The following is a 20,858-nucleotide window of genomic DNA, read 5'->3' on the forward strand; positions in this document are numbered from 1 at the left end:
AGTTTAGGGGAGATGCGGAAGGGAAAAAAAATTAAGACTAGTTGTGTTTGGATGAAAGTGTGTCTCTGGCCAGGAATTGGTGATCAGGATCAAGCCATTTGAAATTCTTCTCATAGAGTTTGAACAAACACACATGCATCATCTAACACTAACACCATCGATATGACTTTTATTTCTGTTTCCAGCTGAGAGAGTCATTACTGTGATCTGTGGGACATTCTATACATGAGTCGATATTTCTCTTCCTTCTCCTCAGTCTCTAAGGTAAGATAAGTTCACAGAGAACTTTAAGAAATCTAAACAGTAGCATTTATGTCAAATAACTTTTGCCTTTCATAGCTTCTGACTCTAGCTGCTTTCAACATATAGGGATTTTGTTCTGCTTTATCTTTCTAGTTTATGTGGAATGGTGTTTGTGCTCTGTTCTTAAGACAAAATACATACCTGAGCCTGTCTTCCTTTATTACTGTAGAATTATATGTATTCCATGCATTAGAACTTTTTTTTCTTTTTTTGGTTTTCAGCTTTGTTAAATATATTATGACTTCCCATTATAGCATGTCATAACCTGATTGGTAGAGACTATGGTTGTCTGGTGCCAAGAATAACCAAATATGGCTCAGAATATCAATCTGGTATAATCCCAGGGCAAGCTACATTGGAAACTGAATACACTGAAATCATAGCTCTTTTAGTCCCAGGGAACAGGAGAGGGTTATGGGGATGGTGGTGGGTTGACTCCCCACAGGGTTTCCTAAGTAAGAATTTGCCTATAGAGGTATTATTTAGAGGGCAGTCTTGGTCATTCACCATTAGTGTTTCACAGCTTCTACGCAACTTGCTAAATGTGTGAATACTCATGTATTTCTGCTGAAGAACTGAATGGAGTAGAAAATATTAAATAATTTCCAGGGTTGAGAAATTTCATGATATCTCCCAAGGATGGGAACATACTTTAGAGTTCAGATTACTTTTTAAAGAATTCAACTGTAAGTGCTATTGAGGTATTTTAATTATAGTTGGAGACTTCATTGCTATTTTGGGATTAAAAGACTTGATTTTAAGTTACTGGATGTTTGTATACTAGAGTTTCACCTACTTTCCAAAACAGTAAGTTTTTATTTTGCTACAATTTAAGTTTAATCTCTTTTGATATAAAAACTTTGGTGCATATATCATCTTAAGTGGTTTTTTGCTTGTTTGTTTTGCTTTTTGTCAAAGGTAGAAAATTCTGGACTTTTTTATGATTGGCAAATTAAGCTACCTTAAAACAAAGTGGAAGCCCTTGGATATTCTATTTGGTGGTCTGATTTTGTGAACCTTCTCTCAGTTTCTTTGTACAAAGTTACTCAATTCTCCAGGCAAAGCTTTCCGATTATTATTACTATTTTTAGTACTTGTAGTTCTTGGAAATCCAAGATATCCACAGAACTTCGGACATATTTAGATATTGATCAGAATAAAATAGTTATACTCCATGTAAGTGCATTATTGTTCACCTAACTAACATGAAAATTATTTTCTGCAAACGAAACAAAATAAAGATGAAAACAAACAAAAAGATGGCAGTTCTTAAGGCTTATTATGTGTCAAAAACTCTTTGGAGAGCTGTGGATACATGGATGAATAAAGTATAATTCCTAAGCTTCAATGATTCACAAAGGTAACAAATCACAAAGTGGAGAGGCAAAGATAAACAAAGAACTATAATTCAATGCAGTTTCCTCTACGAATGAGACTAATGCAAAATTCTGTTAGCACGCAGGTGGACAAATGGATTTTTCTGAGGATGTTGGGGAGAATTGCAGAGGAAAAGTTTAAGGATGAGTTGATTTCCCAGGTGGACAGATGAGGCAGGTCACTCCTGAGAGTGGGAAAAAGCCCCCTGGACATGTTGGAAAGAATGGGAAGTAGTCCATGGACAGTAAACTGAGCAGAGTACAGGGAAAGTAGATCTCAGCAGGAGTCCATATACCAAAGGACTTACATAGGATGCATAGAAATTTAAACTTTGAGTGACCCTACCAGACGCCTGACCTGAGAACCAGGCCACCTGTGTGCAAGTCCTGATTCTGCCATTAGCAAGGAAGTATCACTTGAAGCAAGTTCTTTACCTTTTTTCCCTCCAAAATGAGGTGATTTCTGCAGCACTAAAATTGTAATTTATAGATTGAGGCTAATGTTTCATCCAGAGAGATAGTGACTTAGAAAATGAGTTTTGTTTGCCTCCAAAACTAGAAATGTATTTAATTCCTATTCTAGTAGTCATGCTTTAGCTTATAAATAGAACTGAATTTATATGGTGTAATCAAGCAGGAGTCTTGATATATAGGCTGACAATCTACAAATACTCTGAGCAAAATATTATAAATGAAGAATGGGAAATTGCATCCTCCAGAATTGGTAAGAGTAGAAATAATGGCCTGAGACAAAGGAGAGGACTATTTTTTTAGACTAGACTTAAAAGTATCTCTAATCTTTGAGAGCGTCTGGGCTGTATTGCAGACTCCCTAGAGGGTGTGGGAAGGGCTTCCCTGAGACGCCCAAGGCCAGGCAAGCAAGCTATTGAAATGTGGAAGAGGAAGGAGGAGTTGAAGTAATAATAAGCAGACCATGACAGTAATTTGCAAGCTGAAATGGAGGAACAATGGACTTCAAGAAGTTCAGATCTGGTGCTGTCTTACTGGTTTCCAGCTACCCACTGGTACTCAGCACTAGAGTATCACTCCCAGGAGCATAGGTCTCAGGATTCCTCACTGCTTTTTAGGAAAATGCGATTTACTGAGCATCTGCTGTATATTTACCACCATTGTACTTAGGACTTTCAGGAAAGCTTTGAGAAATCCATGTTGACATGTATTGAACACTTATTGCTTACTGAAGGCTGTGCCATGTGCTGTAGCAAACAGGATCTCATTTAAATCTTGGAGCAGCCCTCTCACGTAAGTGTTACGTAATTATTATAATCCCCCTGTTTATGTGAAATGAAGAAACTGAAGCTCAAAAAGGATAAATAAAGCTGCCCAAAGGGGCAGTCAACCTTTGAACCTAGAGCTCTTCACTCCAAAGGCTGCTCCGTGCTGCAACATCCTAGGATGGTATTGTCCACCAGTTCCCCACCAGGTTGGTTTCTCACTGGGTCATTGCTTATAATCTGGTGGAAGATTTTCCTTAATAAAAATGCTCCATTTCAGTTTGTTCCTGCAGGTGGTAGAGAGACAGCCTGTAGTGGGTGACACGTGACCAATGGAAGGCTGTCCATTATTCTTTCTTTCTTCAGTTAAGGCTTTGAATTGGATCCAGCTGTTCTTTGTTGCAAAGGCCAAAAGACCTCAATATCCTGCTCTTTGTTTTCCTGAAGTTATTGGCTATTGTTAGCCAGGAAGGCCAGGTTGGAACCCCTTAAAGGACTAAAATGTTGGTGGGTAGGTACTAGGAAGCAAGGTCTCAGAATAGCAGAGATGATGGCATTTCAAGATCAAGCCTCAGTTTCAGGTCTGGCTAAAGCTATGTGTTGACCCCAGTGGGAAATAGTGGGCAGTAAATGAACCTGAACAAAAAAGCCAACTGGATTCTTCTCACCCTTTACTTAGAATAAATAATAATTTAATAATTTTAATACTTCTTGTCACTTATCCAGTCATTGTTACATGCTAAATACTGTGCTAAAAGCTATTTATAAGCACCCTTGTAATCATTTTTAGCTGTAACATGTACTGAGCACTTATTAGGTACCAGAGTCTTGTACTAAGCACTTTAAGCTTTGCCATCCTGTAAGGTAAACACTGGTATGTCCCTTGTTTTTGAGGCGTAGATATTGAGCCTTAGGTTAACTTTCCCAGTGTACCATAATTAGCTAATGATAAAAATAGGAATATTTACTGAGATTCTCAAAGGGCTAGAATTTGGTTGCAATAAGACTAAAAGAAAGGGACAGGAAAAGAGCAAAATTATCGTGAGGACTGAGAAATCTGCCAACTTCCTATACCACTCCAGCATTACCCTACTGCCTCTTGTAGCAAATGTTTGAGAGAACAGTTTTTATCTTTTGGTTTTGCAGCCAGAGGGGGCTGACCATTTGGATTGGCACAATTCTAAGCATGTCTGGAAATGGAATTCCCAAATTTCCTGCTAAATAGTGACTGCAGTGAGATGACCAAGCACAAGCTTGGTCAGGGAGTGCCTTTATGGATCAGCGTGGTCAGAATAGGAAACTCACTCACATCTGAACTTGGAACTCAAAAGGGATTTTCGTTCTCCAAATGTCAGATGTGATAGAGGGCTGTTGGTGAGTCACTCCCTTTTTCAAGGAATAGAGGCATAATTCCCAGCGGAATAATGAGCTTCAGCCCACTGGCGCCCAAGGAGCTAACACAGTGGGCAGATGTCCGAACTCTACTGGCCATGTCCCAGATGCAAACAATAGAACACTGGCCAACTTCTACTAAAGAGAGTATCTGAAGCCATGGTATTGCCTTGGCCCGCCAAAAATGCATTACAAGACCACGGTTGCCCACAATAGTCTCACTTCATAAAGAAGGAAAGGATTGGGGAGGGGACGTAACGTGAGCTTATATTCTCTGATGGAGTTTGAGGAAAAGTGCTTAGAAATTTTGCCTCTTTGCCCTTTTGGATGATGGATTGCTTCAGTTTTATGAAATGCTGGAGCTAAATCCCTTCAAAGTTGGGACTACGTGAATATTAATTGGTCCCGAATAAGAAGAGTGAGGCCTTGCTCATTGCCAGTCTGGGGCAGTCATCATCAGTGGTCTTTTCCAGACTCTTTGTTTTAGAGGAGATCTTTTTAGTGGGGGAAACTCAGAGCATTCCATTTGGGAAGGATATTTTTTTAAGCTTTCCATAGTTGTCAGTAATTCTGTTTGTTAAAAATTGCATCATGTGAATGGACTATAATGACATTGGGTTGTCTAAGCAGATCCTATTTCATGTTCTCTAAAATGGATGTAGATTACAAAATTCAGGATAAGCACTTTTTTATAGTTCCCAGAATTTTGTCTGTTTGTATGTTTATGTTCTGTAGTACTTTCATATATATCATTTTCCTGCAAGGTAAATACAGCAGATACTGTTTTTCCTCTTTTACAAGCAAGATCAGCAATTAAATAACTTGCAAATGGCAGATCAGAATGACTGAGTGGCAGAACTGGACTTTAATCTGGGTCCCCCGATTCCAGGCCCTCTCTTTTCTGCACAGGTCCTGTCCAGTTCATAGGGGCCACTCCTTGCTTTCTACCACTCTTTCATTCCATTAATAGGTTCAGCCCCAGCTATGACATCTTCTCCATAAACAGGGGGAGAGTGAGGGCTAGACAAAATGATATTTATATAGTTCCCCTGGAGCCAAGGAACAACTTTTGCTTTCTTGGATTATTTGGTCACAAACCATTTGTCCTGGGGGAGTGGTTTGCCTTTAACTTTAGCAGGGGAAGAAATTATTTCCTACGGCATGTATAGAGATGAGTTTTCTTCGATGACTAGTACTCTGTCAATCACACCAAGACAGTGGAAAAATAGGAAATGCAGATGCATTTGGCCGTGTAGGATCAAAAACATAAAAACATTAAAAATCACATTAAGTCACTTCAGGGAGGTTTTCTCAGAGCCACTGAATATCTATACACAGTTCCCTTGGGATGTAATTCTGAAAGCTAAGAAGACTTTTGCTAAATTAGAGGAAAATAAAAGAACCCCCCCTCAACTTCCAGAAGATTCCAGCCAAGCCTGAGTTCTAAACCTCTTAGATTTGGATTCAGTCCTAAACTTGGCAAAGAAGCACTGGCCCATCCCTACTGGAAAGCTCTCAAGAGAGTCAGTTCCAGCTTTCCAAAAACTTGCAGCCCAAATATGTTTGGCTCCACATCTGAACCTTTGTAATATTTGACATCTATTAGAAATTACCAAGTCAACTTTAGAGACCTAAAATCAAGCTGAACTCCAATGGGTGTATGAAGTCAAACTGATAAGATTGCCATATAACTTAAGCAAACATTGAACCTGATTTGAAAACCCATGTGAAGTCTCACTCACATTTTTGGCAAGGGCTCCAAGATCTTTGGAGATATTAATGAGGAGGAAGAGGAGGGAGATCTCATTTTTCTCTTCTAATCCATCGCTTCCACCTCTGTAGCTACTGTATTTTATGACCTCAGAGGACAGAACTCCTGAAACTAGCATAACAATGGCCCCTGTGAAATCAGAGTTCTTTAAAAACAAGGTGATAATTTTTCCTAATCTGAATTAACCCAGTGGAGCTAGTAACAGAGTAAGAAAATTAGTACTTTGACTTCACCAAGAGATTGGCAGCCTTTAAGCTGGGAAAACCTGGATAAGTTTGCTCACAAAGACAGAAAAGCACTTACAGATCAGATAAGATATTAATCCAATTTGGAACTCTCCAGAGAATGGAGAGGAAGTGGCCAATTAGAGGAATTCTGATCTGGCCTAAAGGCTGAGAAGACCCTCAGAGTAGCCAGTAGGCTTTTTTTTTGGTTGGCTGCTTGTTTCTTTAGAGGATGCTGTAACGTAGAAGAAGTTGTCTTTATATTTTGTCTCTTGTAAGCTTCCAGGGGTTGGCAACCTTGCAATTTGTTTGTCAATGTCTAGGGCCCTTGGACATGTTATCTAAGAAGTAACATATGCTATATCCATTTGAGGCAGCAGGAAGTAGCAGGAAAAGCTATGGGCCTGGCCCAAACATTCTGCCACTTAAACAGCAGTATGACCTTGAGATAAATCACTTATTCCCTGAGCTTCGGTTTCTTCAATAGTAAATAGTTATTATAATATCTTTTTCAGAGTGTCGCTGTGAAAACTGAATGAAGGAATGTATGTGCGATCACTTAGCATTGTACCTACCATAGAATATGTTCTAGAAAAGTTAATATTGAAATCGATAAGGAAATGCAAAATCTAACCTTCCTTGTTCATCTCTTCCATCTTCTCGAAATATTATCTCTAGGATAAGAAAACCTGAGTTGTTCTCTGAAACATCATCTCATGGTATTATGATAAGTTTTGTACTCCTAGCACATTGTTACCTTTCATCTCGAAATCAAAGGAAAGAAGGAGATAAGACAGAATATATATTCATTATCATTCCTTCTCTTTTTTTCTTCTACCCATTTCATTAGACACCTTGACTGTTCTCTTTAAGTTTATTGTAATTATTTTTTCTTCATTTTAAGACAAAATGACCAGTATATTTTACCAGGTGAAATCCTTTTCAGTAAGCTGATCCTCTAGTCGTGAATGACTTTACCTTTTTCTCACTTTCCTTCCCACCCTGTCTACATCCCTCTGTCTTTTTCTTCCTTAATCCCATTCATTATATATTCAGCAATATGTTTGAGTGCTAATTATGCAGCATTCATTTGTTGAGACTTTATTTGTAACAGCAGTAAACTGTGTGCTGTCTCTGCTCTCACAGAGCTGACATTCTAGGGGCATTGGGTGGGGGAGGGACCAGAAGTAATGACATACAGAACCAAATAAACATGGTCCCTACTTATAGTGGCAATAAGAGCAATGGTGGAATATGACACTGGAGAATAGAATAGAGGCTGATGGGGGGGTCAGGCTCAGGAAGATGTTTCTGATGAAGGAACATTTGAGCAGAAACCTGGGAGGGAGGTGAGAGAGAGGCATGATCTCTTCTAGGGGAAGAACAGCCAGTGCAAAGGCATGCTGGGGGCACAGTGAGGAAGCCAAGAACTTTGGGGTTTACTCCAAATTGGATGTGAGGCCACCAGGGGATTTTGAGCAGATGAAGGACATGATATAATGTAATTTTTAGAATGCTCTTCTGGGAACCTCTTTGGGAAATGGCAGTAAACTCTGAGTCAGAAAAGAGCAATCATGGGGAAGACTGGCACTCAGAAAATAAAGCGTATTCTCATAGTGGAAACTTCTGCTTTTTGTTGAATAGTAATGTTTAGTATAAAAACACCAAGCAAGTGAGGTGCTAATATTTCTATGTAGAGGTGCAGCTTCTAGCTTCCCCCCCATTTTTTCTCTTTCCTTCCCTTCTTTTCTTATTCCATTGCTTGGAAAAGAAAGAACACCAGTTTGAGAAGGGGATTAGTCTTCTTTTTCATTAGGAATGTAGGTAGAATCTAGAACAGTGTTACGTCTGATCAATTTATAAATTATCATCCTAATAATCAGTGCTAATATTTATTGAAGCCTTATTATGTGTTGCCAAGCATATTGCTAAGTGCACAGCATGCAGTACATTGACTCCTTAAGGCTCACTACTGTTACCGACAATTTGGTAAATAATAAGACTGAGTCTTGAAGAGGTTGAGTACTTTTCTCAGTGTCATACACTATGCAATTTCTGAGGGCAAGACCCAGTCTATTTGACTCATAGTCTTTACTCTCCACAGATACACAGTATTGCTCTCCAGCCACTCATTCACTTACACAAATAGTTATTAAATGGGAAATTATTAACTGTACCAGGTATTGCATTAGGGTAGGATATGGCATGGATGTATAGTTGTATAAGTCAAATCTAATGTAAATGGTATTCAAAATGTTGAGCTTTATTTTATCTCCACCAAAAATTTGAACTAGTAAATGGAGACTTTACTTACAGTGGAAAATTGTGCCCCTTTTTGTAATCATTTGAGAGTTGGGAATGCAACATTAAAAAGAGGGTCTGTCCTCCAGAAATATCTTAGGTCCCATTTTTCTCTGAATGGAGACAGCTCTACATTCAATTATTTTATGCTAAGCACCTGTGTTTTACTTGCTGTCAGAATATGTTTATGAATGACCTTCCCATCTCTTCCGTCAAAGGGACTAGTTTTTAGAAGGAATAAGAAAGATTTCAGTAGCTAAAGCCAGCAAACAGATCTACATTGTTAATGACGGAGAGGTAAGTCTTCTATTTTCAGTCAGAGCTGAAAGATTGGTAGGTTCTGCTAGATGAAACTGTTAAGACTTATTTTCTTAGTGATGGTGTATGTATGGTATATACTTGTAGGATCTCCTTGCCATTTTTTTTAAATCATTTCTTTAGCATCGATAGGCATTTGATAATTTTTCCCCTCATGGAACAGAAGGGGAAAAGGAGCTTGAGAGAGTTCACTGAATCACCCATGATCCTGCAGTTACTTGACTAGAACCTGAGTGTACTAGCCAGGGTTCTTCAGAGAAACATGAACCAATATGTGTATATACTAGAATTGTTTGGAATTAGTTCATGAGATTATGGATGCTTATGAGTCCCAAGATCTGCATCCGGTAAACTGGAGTTCCAGGAGAGCCAATGGTGTTTTAGTCTGAATGCTCACAGGCTAGAGATCCAAGATGAGCCAGTATTTCAGTTGAGTCTAAAGGCTGGAATGAAATGATAGCTCAGCTCAACTAGTCAGGCAGAAGTACCCCTTTATTCATGGAAGGGCTAACTTTGTTCTATTCAGGCCTTCCTCTGACTGGATGAGGCCCATGAGTAGAATAATCTGTGTTATGCAGTCTACCAATTTAAATGTAGATCTCATCCAGAAACAACCTCAGAGACACACCCACAACAGTATTTGACCAAATATCTGAGTTCCCTATGGACCTTGCAAATTGATACATAAAATTGACCATCTCGCTGAGTCTCTAGCTCCCTGCCTTGAACCATATATATTTGACTATGCTTCCTTTTAACATGTGCGTGTACACACACACACATTCACACATACACAGTCTGCAGTATCATCGTAGCAGCAAAACAAAAACGTGGGAGAGATAAAAATAAACAGGTTTTTTCTGGAAGAATATTCTTCTAAACGAGAAAGGAGCTTACAAGTAGGATTGACTGCAAACATAAGACTTTATCAAAATTATTTGTCGTAGATTAACATTCACCTGAATATCCTGATCACACATAAGTTACAGATATAGGCATGTTAACAAATTGGAAATGAAAATCACAACAGAGATTGCTTGTACATTTTAATATGTCCCGAGCATGAGTTCCTGATTCATTGCATACCATGAAGTGACCCAGGGTCCTTTCAGCGCTCCCAGTGCCATCCAGCTTGCTTGCCTTGGCCTGGCTATGAAAACCACAGCTCACTACTTTGCTCAGCGCACTCAGCAAAAAGACGAACAGAGACGGGTGAGAGCACACATTCCAGGCAGGATTGACTCCATTTAGAAAGCTTTGGGACAATGAAGGGGTAATGTGTCTTGACTCCCGACACTGTTAAATACTTTGCTACTACTTTTCCTTCCATTTCTCACCTTCCTGAAGTAGGATGGAAATGAGGGGAAAAGGAAAGTTTGGCAGAAACTCCACTTTGGAGAAAGAAAATCTTATTTGAATAAAGGTCCTACTTTGAAGAGCCCTCACTGCATTTGCTTTGATAACTGGTTAACTCTTTATTAACTTGCTCACAAAAACTTGCAAAGGTTGGGTGGGAGGAGCGATTAGGGAGACAAATAAAATAAACGTCAGTGTCTGCCTCTGAAGGAGGTAGCCCCAGAGATCCAGTCCCCAGGACTGGGTATTCAGTGATTCTGAGCAGCTGCTTAAAACAGCATACTGAGCCTGAGTCCAAAGAGACATCTGTGCTGTTCTCTTCTAAGGTCTGTTTTTGGGTTTGCACTAGATTTGGGAATCCTTTATATTGGTTCTCCTCCTGATTAAGAACGTGGGACACAGAGATACTTGAAGCTAAGTTGAAAATAAAAGACTTGCTTTCTGGTTGTAAGAAGAGACTTGTTTGTTTTAAAGATTTTATTTATTTATTTATTTATTTATTTATTTATTTATTTAGAGTGCGCACGAGTGGGGGGAGGAGCAGAGGGAGAGAGAATCTTAAGCAGACATCGAACTGAGTGCTGAGCCTGACGCAGAGGCTCGATCTCATGACCCTGAGATCATGACCTGAGCTGAAATCAAGAGTTGGATACTTAAACAACTGAGCCACCCATGCGCCCCTGTTTGTTTTAAACAAGGATACCTTGGTTTGACTGTAAGGGTTGGGGGAATGGCATTAGAGAATGGGAGATAACTCTGTGCTGGACTCCTGATTGGAAGTTGGGTGTCTTCACAGATAACTGCCTGGGACTGGGAGCATGACTGTGCCAATAAATATGCTGATTAGTACTAGCTGAATCTTTATTGGCCCAGTGAGACTGGGAAACCCATTATAAAATGGGCTGAGCATTTCTGGGGATCTTTCCAGGCAGTAGAAAAATCCCAAGAGCCATGAGTATCCACCTATAATATTTTGTTCCATTCAATTGCAAAACCCTCTCTTCTAATACTATTCCCCATGAAGATTTTTCTTAGGAAATTCATTGTATGGCACAAGATTTACTTATAAGGCATTGCCACAAAATAAACTTTTGCCCACAGGAAGAGTCTCTTATTCTCTTTCTTTTGGGGAAACTGAAGATTTTTTAAGTACTAGGATGATACTTCCGTATAAAGCTCAAAATATGGGTTCTTGATCCCGTGCAGGAGTAGTAGTTAACCAGAATAAACTTCTGTTAAGTGTGTGTGTGTGTGTGTGTGTGTGTGTGTGTGTGTGTGTGTGTTATATAGGAAGATCTACTTGGGATAAAAGTTGTTAAGAAAACACACAGAAGCAGTGCTAGTTAGGGTTGGCAGGAGAAGAGAAGAACCAACTTTGTAGTGTGAGTTATTTAAAAAGAAGTCAATTCAGAAAACCATCTGTACACCTGGCACCTGGGTGGCTCAGTCAGTTAAGAATCTGCCTTCCGCTCAGGTCATTATCTTGGGGCCCTGAGATCAAGCCCCAAGTTGGGCTCCCTGCTCAGGGGGGAGTCCGCTTCTCCCTCTCGCTCTGTGTGTGTTCTCTCTCTCAAATAAATGAATAAAAATCTTAAAAAAAAAAAAAAAGAAAACTATCTGTGCAAACTTACTTGAACAATGAAAAGGAAGACAGGCAACAAGCACACAATATGTGTATCTGTGTGTATGTGTGTGTGTGGAGTTACTTTTATTCCCCTTTCCAAGGAGGAAGCCTGGGCCATCTAACAATACTCTGCATACGTGTCTCTTGCGGGTGTTGAGAAAAGCAAGACTTAAGCCACATTGAAAGAAAACTCACAATACATTTTTCCAAGACTTGGAGTGCCCAGAATATCTGGGACTAGAGTAAAGCTGTGTGTCTTCCCTGGTTTTTAGCCCATGCCACATCTGTGATTCATTCCCTTAACTATTGCAAATCAGGGGGTCTGGATGGCACATCTTTTTTGTTTATTGCTGGTGATGGGTGTATTTGTCTCTAACCCTGCCAGCAGTATTATTTTAAGTTTGTGTTTTGTCACCTTCCAAAGGAGTTGCTTCTTCTAAATGGTGTGATGATGATGACGATGGTAATAATAACATCAACAACATTAATTTCTGCCACTTATTGAGCATTAATTAGGTGCCAGGCATAGTATGAGGGGATTTAGAATATGGTAGCCAGGGGGCGCCTGGGTGGCTTAGTTTCACTCTTGGTTTCTGCTGGGGTCATGATCTCATGGGTCCTGGGATTGAGCCCAGAGCATTGCTAGGGCTCCGCTCTCAGCAGGGAGTAGGCTTGAAGACACTCTCCCTCGTCCCCTCCCCCCTCTCGCATATACCCATAGGCACATGCACGCTCTGTCTCTCAAAATAAATAAATAAATCTTTAAAAATAATAGAGTATGGTAGTCAGCAATTCAGACTCTGTCTTCATATTGCTGGATTCACATCCTGACTCCACAGTTTACTACTTATGGACCCATGGACACTTTATCTAGACCTTAGTCTCTTCATCCGTAAAATGAGTTTAATGATATGACTTCCCAGTCTTAGGAAGATGGAATGAACCAGTGCAGGGAAACAACTTTACACTGTGCCTGGCAGGTGGTGAGTACTATATACATGTTAGCTATTATTACCGTTTTTCATTATTCTCAGTGTTTTATTTAACCCTCACAGCACCACTAAAGGACAGATATTACTATGTCAGTTTTACAAATTATGAAGACCTAGAGATGTTGAGTAATTTACCCAACTTTATGCATCTTGTAAATATCGGAATTGGGATTTGAATTTGGATCCATTACTTTTTGCCGCTAGGCTAGACTACCCTATAGCCTGTTCTTCTGTGATCTGACTTTAGAAGGCAGCACTATGGTAAGAAGAATGTTACTTAATTACTCATATTAATTAGTTACTAAAAAGCCTAGCACTTTTTATAGATTATTTGTAATTATTTCACAAAAGTTCTGTGAAGTTGAATTTCTTATACCATTTGGGACTACATGAAGAAATAAAACTCTATTATAAAATAGTCTAGAAATTGTAGATTCCTCAGGAATGCCTGTCAGGCTCCTGCCTCAGGGTCTTTGCACTTACTTCCTGCCTAGAATGTTTTCCATCCAGATACTGATGTGGCTCATACCCTCAACTCCTTCAAATTAATGAGGTCTTGACTATCCTATTTAAATTATGAACAGTATCCTTACCCTTGACAATTCTTAAACCCCTTTGTTGATTTACTATATTTTTTATATCAGTTTCTCCAAATGACATTCTGTATAATACACTTGTGTATGGAGGGCATATCTCTCCCTACTAGAAAGTTAGCTCCACAAACAAAGAACTTTTGTCTCTCTTGTTCAGTGTTGTAATCTCATTTCATAGTGGAGGGCCAAATGAATAGAGGGCACATGAAGTCTATTTACTTAACGAGTAAATGGATGTTACTTCACATTTTCCAGTAGCTGTATATTCTAGGACCTGAGTTTTTCACTTGCTATACCAGGGTTTTTCTGTCATATGACCCTTGGGATTTTAAATTGTTTGCTGTTGGAGTCTTCGTGCTGTCTGCTTGTAATCATCCTCACAATGAATTTTTTTTTTTTAAGATTTTATTTATTTATTCGACAGAGATAGAGACAGCCAGCGAGAGAGGGAACACAAGCAGGGGGAGTGGGAGAGGAAGAAGCAGGCTCATAATGGAGGAGCCTGATGTGGGACTCGATCCCAGAACGCCGGGATCAAGCCCTGAGCTGAAGGCAGACGCTTAACCGCTGTGCCACCCAGGCGCCCCCACAATGAATTTTTTTTTTCCTCACGAAAGGGTGTCATTGAGGGCAAGGGGGGGCACACATGATAAGCTAAGGGAACATTTGAAGCAGACCGTAAAATATCTGTAATCCATACAAATCTGGGTGCCTCCTGTTCTGTTTCCACACAGTGCCCCATTCAAATAAACACCAGTTGAAAACTCATGTTCATTGGAAAGACGTTTTTGACTTTACTGATATCCATAAAAAATAGGTATATTTTTATTTCACTTACTGCACACACCAGGATTTTCTAAAATGTCCCACTCTTCACCTCACAGATACTCTCTGCCCACCAACTGAATTCCCTCTCACATTTCCAAAGGAAATCTCCCTAAAGCTCTTCTTTTTTTCCCCCCTGTCTTCCTGTGACCTTTCAGATGGAGTCTGTTCTTTTTTACAAGTGATTCTTTTCTCTTCCCACTGTGAATTAAGCAGCAGATCTGGGTTCCTCTCAATTATCTCCTCATCCATTACCCTGATTTTCTACAACAAAGGGTCAAGACATCTGGGAGACCCAGAATTTATAAGAGGGTTCAAAGGAGTAACAGTGATAGTTTTTTTAATTTACTTATTTTTTCTTCTGTCGTATACATGGAAGCCAACTGGTTTTCTCTGGGCACTTCCTCTCCTTTTATTTAGGAGAATACAGTATTTTGTTAGGGCCCACCATGGCTTGTGCTCACCAATGTGGTGATAACCCTGGTAATGACTGAAATGCTTTGTGGACATACTCCCCCAAAAGACAGGAGGGCAGGTGGAAAGAAGATTTGAAAGTAGGAAGATGGAGGGTATATTATGTTTGTTTTATAACATTCTCCTGTCCTAGAAAACTTAAAATGGTTTATGTGAGCTCAGACTAACCTAAACATTTTAACGTGTCAATCATAGCATGTTTGTTGACCTAAGATGGACAGATAGCAAGATAATTATTAGAGGGGAAAGTTCTGCTCCCATCTCTGTTATCTTGGCATTAATTTCAGGGTTTTGTTTTCCAACCTGGCTAAATAACACTGAGAAAATAAATGCACTCTGATCATTTTAGCTCTTTAAAGGACATGTATGTGTTTAATGTTCTTTAATTTATTTATGGCAGGGAATCATGAATCCTTTTGCTTATCTCCTTAAATAGCCTCTTTCCCTATCCCATCTAACTGATTGGTTTTTATGTCTATGTTTTCTATTTTGCAGTTCCCATCTCTGAACTTGTCTTTGTGCAGTTATTGGTTTTTTGAATAAAAGGAGGGGACAGCAGTTAGTAAAGAAAGGCAAAGGCACAACCTTTGAATATATCTTAATTCCTGGGGTCTGAGATGGCCGGACTTCCCTGTTCTGTGAATTTTCTTGATTATTTATTAGGCCAGGGGCACTATGTTGGTGTTCCTAGGGAGGATTACGGAAGCTGCTCCTCTCGTTTGCCCAAGGGAGGAGCATGGTGTGGGGGGCCTCCTGCATCCTATTCCTGGAAGTTTCCTCTCTATCATTCTTGTTCAGTCTGATGGTTGGGGCACTTGTATCCTTACTCTCTGAGACTGTAGGTTCTAAACTAGAGAGCTAAAAGAGAGTCATTTCAGGGAAGAAAGAAGAGGCACCTTGAGGGAGGGTGCTTGTTTTGAGGTGGTATGTTCGTAAGCTAAACTGTGACCAAGGCATCACATGGAGGGGTTGCCAACCCTCAGTGAAGGATATGAGTAAATGGTGACAAGCAACTGAGTGCAAATTAGAACCGATGGGTCCTAATTCCAGATCTGCCTCTCTCTGACCATGTGATCTCAGATGAATCATGTTATCTTTCTGTACATTGATGCAATTGGACTACAGGAGCCAAATGTTTGATTTATGACTCACTCTATGAGATGTGAATTTTAGACTTTTTTCCTTGTTCCACTACAGAGGGCATACTTTCCTGGGAGAATGGTGTACATGCAGGGGGAGAAGGTTGAATGTAATAATGGTTTCAGGTTTTATCCTAATAGATTTACTGAAGTCTTAAGAATGTGACCTAATGCAATGCTGTCCTGTATAGAACTCTCCAGGGAACCACTTTAGCCTGGAAGTTCAGAGGAGGCATCTGGACTCATTCCCAAATCTTTCACTATTAGCCACGTGATGAAGAGCCAGCACTTTAATCTTGGTCTGCATCTGTTTTGTCAGCCATATATCTCATAAAAATGTTTTGGAGATTTAGTTAGTAATATAAAGAATTTAAAACAGAGCCTGGTTTATAATGGGTATGCAGTATTATTTTCTGATTTCTGAATAAAGACTAACAAAAGGCCCAAATAAGGAGCAACAGAAGAATGGGCATGCATTTTTCATTTATTCAGTGTATAATAAGTACTTTTGATGTGTCACATGACTTCCGTGTGCTGTCAGAGAGGCAGAAAAGAGTCCTGCATGACTTCCAGCTTCAAGGAGCCATGCAGGAAGAGAGAGTAACAGTGCAAGAGCTAGTAACATAGTGATAAAGGTGATGGCAGAGATATGGCCAGTGTGCCAAGAGTGTAAGTGGTAAATGATTAGACACATCAACCACGAAACCCAGACTTACCAGCAGTCAGAGGCACAGTGCACGGGTAGGACATTTTAAATGTCTGATGAGTTGTATTTATTTATCAGGAATTTTCTTTGGGGCTTGGGGAAAATATGTAATGTAGCAACCTGGTATGAACTATTAAGATTCCACCATGTATGTACTTTTAGTTATTTCTCTCAGGTAGGGGTTCTTGATTAAGAGTACACACTGAGACAACCTATTATAGTCTTGGAAAAACACCAACACTACAGGCTTTATTCTCAACCCTAAAGATTTTCATTCATTAGGTCTTAGGGGTCAGGCCCAGACATCTACACTTTTGAAAAAGCTCCACTGGTAATTTTGTGTTCCATGGGTGAAGATTAGTCTTTCAGGGGGAAAGCTTTCTGAAATATGAGAACTCTTACTGGGCATGTGATTTATGTTTACTGTGACTAGGTATCCACATCTCCTTTGAAAAGAGACATAGCCAGACATATTTTGTTATATTCTACCTTATATTCCTGGCAGAGCTAAATGATCCAGAGTTGAGAGCACCTGTGGCCAATATAATCTCAGTTTATAAATCTAATACATGATATAATGGGTTTGTAATGTATCACCTTGGCTAGGTTGAACTACATTTCCCAGAATTCCCTTTCTTTTAGGCTAGCCAGGTTAAGCAAATAAAAATATAGGGCCCTCAGTTACATTTGCATTTTGTATAAACAATGAATCTATCTATCTATCTATCTATCTATCTATCTATCTATCTATCTATCCAATCTATCTAATATGAACATGTCCTATGCAATATTTGAGACATACTTATACCAAAAAAATCTGTTGTTTATCTGAAATTTGAATTTAACTGGGTGTCTGTATTTTATCTGGCAACTCTGTGTTCTTGTATGTTTCTGGTTGGGGTGGACCACAAAGGAGATTCTTGGAAGATTTGGAGGGTGGAAAAGAAGCAGCAGCATTTTGTAGTTTATATATGTTGTTGTTGACTTGCTGACTTGCCTTACTGGTGTGAAGCATCAGAGGGACCTGAAACTACTCTACCTTTCCCTGGATCCTCCTTCAGCTTCTCCAGCTTCTAGACAGGATTATATGTTTAGCTCTATAATGAAGGGCCCTGACTTTTACAGAATAACCTCAGCACCAAGGTCAGAGGCAGCAAGAACTGACCTGGGTTGCAGTCTGTCCTCATGAGATCCCAGTTCATGCTTGTGGTTTCTCATTTGACCTTGATCTTCCCTGATTTACACCCATTGTCCTGTCCCAATTACCCACCCAGTTTTAAGCTTCAGCACCAGACCAAGAGCAATAATCTTAGAGAAAAATGCTTACCCAGCTTCGACAGTTGGATGAAGGAAATCAATGATTCCTGTCCGAATTTCAGAAAGAAGTCCAGGTCAAGGATTTTGCTAAGTATCCTTGGTCATTGCCTATTTCTATTTCACCAGCCTCAGTGGTTATTTTTCATTAGCAACTATACTAAAATGCAAGATGAGGACTGTTACCCTGAAGTACCATGTATTTCTCTGATGGTATGGAAATTTCTGTTAGGGAAGAGAGAACAACAGCAGACTGAGCATATCAGAGCTCTACCTTCTATGATAGACTCATGTGCATTTGCAAGTCAACCCTGTCAAGTCTGTCTTCCCTTATAATTTTCTTCAAATAAATGAGTAGGTCATTTTCTTATTTACCATGTTTATTACAAAGGAACCATATAGATACAAAATAAGAAACTAGGAGACAAATACATAGTCTTCCATTTACCTTGGTCACTCATAGAGGTTGATGTTTAGTCCTCAAGGTGATTTCTTTATTTAACAGAGCCACATGTGGGCCCTGTATCATATCAGATCATCTCATCCATGTGGGGCACTGGATCCTGGGTGTTTTATATATAAGCTTTATGACATTTATATGTTCAGGCATAAAGTATGTGAATGGTGTTGAGAGAAATGGATACTTTAACACTAGAAGCATTCAACATATTAAAAGGAGACTCAGCTTTTAAACATGTGTACTCCATGGCTATTTAGCTCTCTGCAGGATAGTCACTGAGATGCTGCTTCTGATGCACAGATCTCCAATCCTTTCCTTTCCCTTGAAAGTGATGGTATGTTATCCATTAACCCTTCATTCTCCTCCAATTGCTGACTTATATTTGCAATAGTACTTTCACATCATATTTTAAGTGTCTTCTAATGTCTGGACCAAGTCCACACAATAACTCCAGAAAAAGAAAAGATATACAAAGAGAGGAACATGAAATCCATAAAGCTACCTTAAATTCCAGAGGAATCAGAAAGTACCCCTTTTCTGTATGAAGAGCAACAAGCCTCGGAAGCTTCAGTTACCCTACAGATCTGTATGTCATTTGTCTTTCTTACTGAACCTTCTTTCTTAAAGACAGATTTTTCTGTTGATGAAGACATGAGTTATTCACCCAAAGTTTTTCCAGAAAAATGCTTTCTTCTCAGTAATTAGGAAAAATCCTAGGTGATTCCACCATAACACACTCCTTTGTTTGTTTTGTTTGTTTTTTTTGTTTTTCTCCCTCATGTAATCAAGATGGTGTCAATTTACAGTTAACTTGACTGAAATTGGGAAATCATGCAAGCCTTAGTGGGGGCAGATGATGGAAAGAAACACGACCCAAGAAGTGAATCTGCAACTTTTCAGCTTTCCTTGTTCAGATATCTAGTTGCTAGTTTGGCCTCACTTTAGCATTCTTTTTGGTTCTGTTCCTATAACCCCAGTCTTGAGTTTGGAGAGAATCTTTAGTTTAAATTCCCAGAGTCAAGTGTCACAAATACATCTTCTTGGCAAGATTATATCACCTTGATTATATCACCATTTGCATGTTTTAATTAATAAAAGGTTTAAAAAAATCCAGCTTGGGCAATTAAAAGCATTGTATTCCCTTTAATTTGTTAATTTGAAATGTGTGAATCTTATTGTTTTAATTAGAACATTGTACAGTCTCTTAGAGTTGCATTACACCCTCTGGTTGGCAGTCAACAGAACAAAAGGAAGAAGCAAAAAAAAAAAAAAAAAAAAAAAAAAAATCACATCCTGAAACTGATAGCAAGGGGTTAACATTCATACATCTTTATAGTTTCCTTGACACTTAGTATTTGTGGTCACAGCCTACATGCTATAAGGAATTGAGAGAATAAAGGTGAAAAGAGGTCCTGATAAGCAAGAACTTGACCTCAGTCTTTGTGGAAAAGAAGCAAAAGAAACCAGAGTGGGAGTAAAGGTTGGGAGGGAACTGGGAGAAAGATCAGACTCCCTGTCAGCCTTGCACTTTGTGTCTGTTCCCTGCCAGCAGACAGTTGGAGGACATCCTTCACTACCCACAGGCATGCTTACCCTTTTTCTTCTTACCAGTATGAATAATGCTGAATGTCTGTGAGGAGGTGCCTGGTCCCTTCATTGCCCAAATTATTGTTGAAAAGGACTGTCTGCAAGTTTAGTCTTGAATCTGGCTTGCTTTGTCTACATCACCAAAGTCAAACTGCATCAACTCTGACTCCAGGGGGAGCTCTTTGGCCCCAAAACTGATCCCACAAAGAGGGATATGTGACATGATGCCAAATCGAGCTTCTTGGCCTCTTTCTTCCCTTGAAAATTGATTACATGATTTGTCATAGAAAGAATCTAGTGTATTCAAGGTTTGCGCACGGTACCACATTCAACAGTGACACATTTGTGTATGTGTGTGTATTTGTTTTTTTTTTTAAGTAAATATGTCAATGTAGTCTCAACCTATTGTTTTAAAAACAATTATTCACCCTTGCCATGTGTTAGGAGTTAAACAAAAGCTTTGGGTTCTTAACAATGGTATTAACAAGGCCTTTTGGCAAGGGTCTTAGGTATATCAGAACTGCCTCCTAAGCCACAACCACTATTCACCATAAGCTTTCTAATCTATGGATGTGTGTGAAGGACACTAGTGACTGGAAGTACTGTGTCACTGTTGGCCCTGCTCACTTTTGAATTCCAGCTCGCTATACTCTACTAAAATGGATTGCAGAATGTGATCTCAGGGATATCTTTGATCTTGCTAAGTTCAGACTTGAATCCCTTCACTGCATAAAGTATGAGGGGACAGAGAAGAGAACATAGGCTGGATGGGCCAGTCTCCAGTGGACAGGTAAGAGATTCAGGCAGCACTTCTACATCATCTATGCAAGAGGAAGGGGAGAGCCCTGGGAGAGAGAATTACAACAGT

The sequence above is a fragment of the Ursus americanus genome, chromosome 23 (assembly GCF_024610735.1).
Source record: "Ursus americanus isolate L20-20 chromosome 23, mUrsAme1.1.p, whole genome shotgun sequence".
In the NCBI taxonomy this organism is placed as follows: domain Eukaryota; kingdom Metazoa; phylum Chordata; class Mammalia; order Carnivora; family Ursidae; genus Ursus; species Ursus americanus.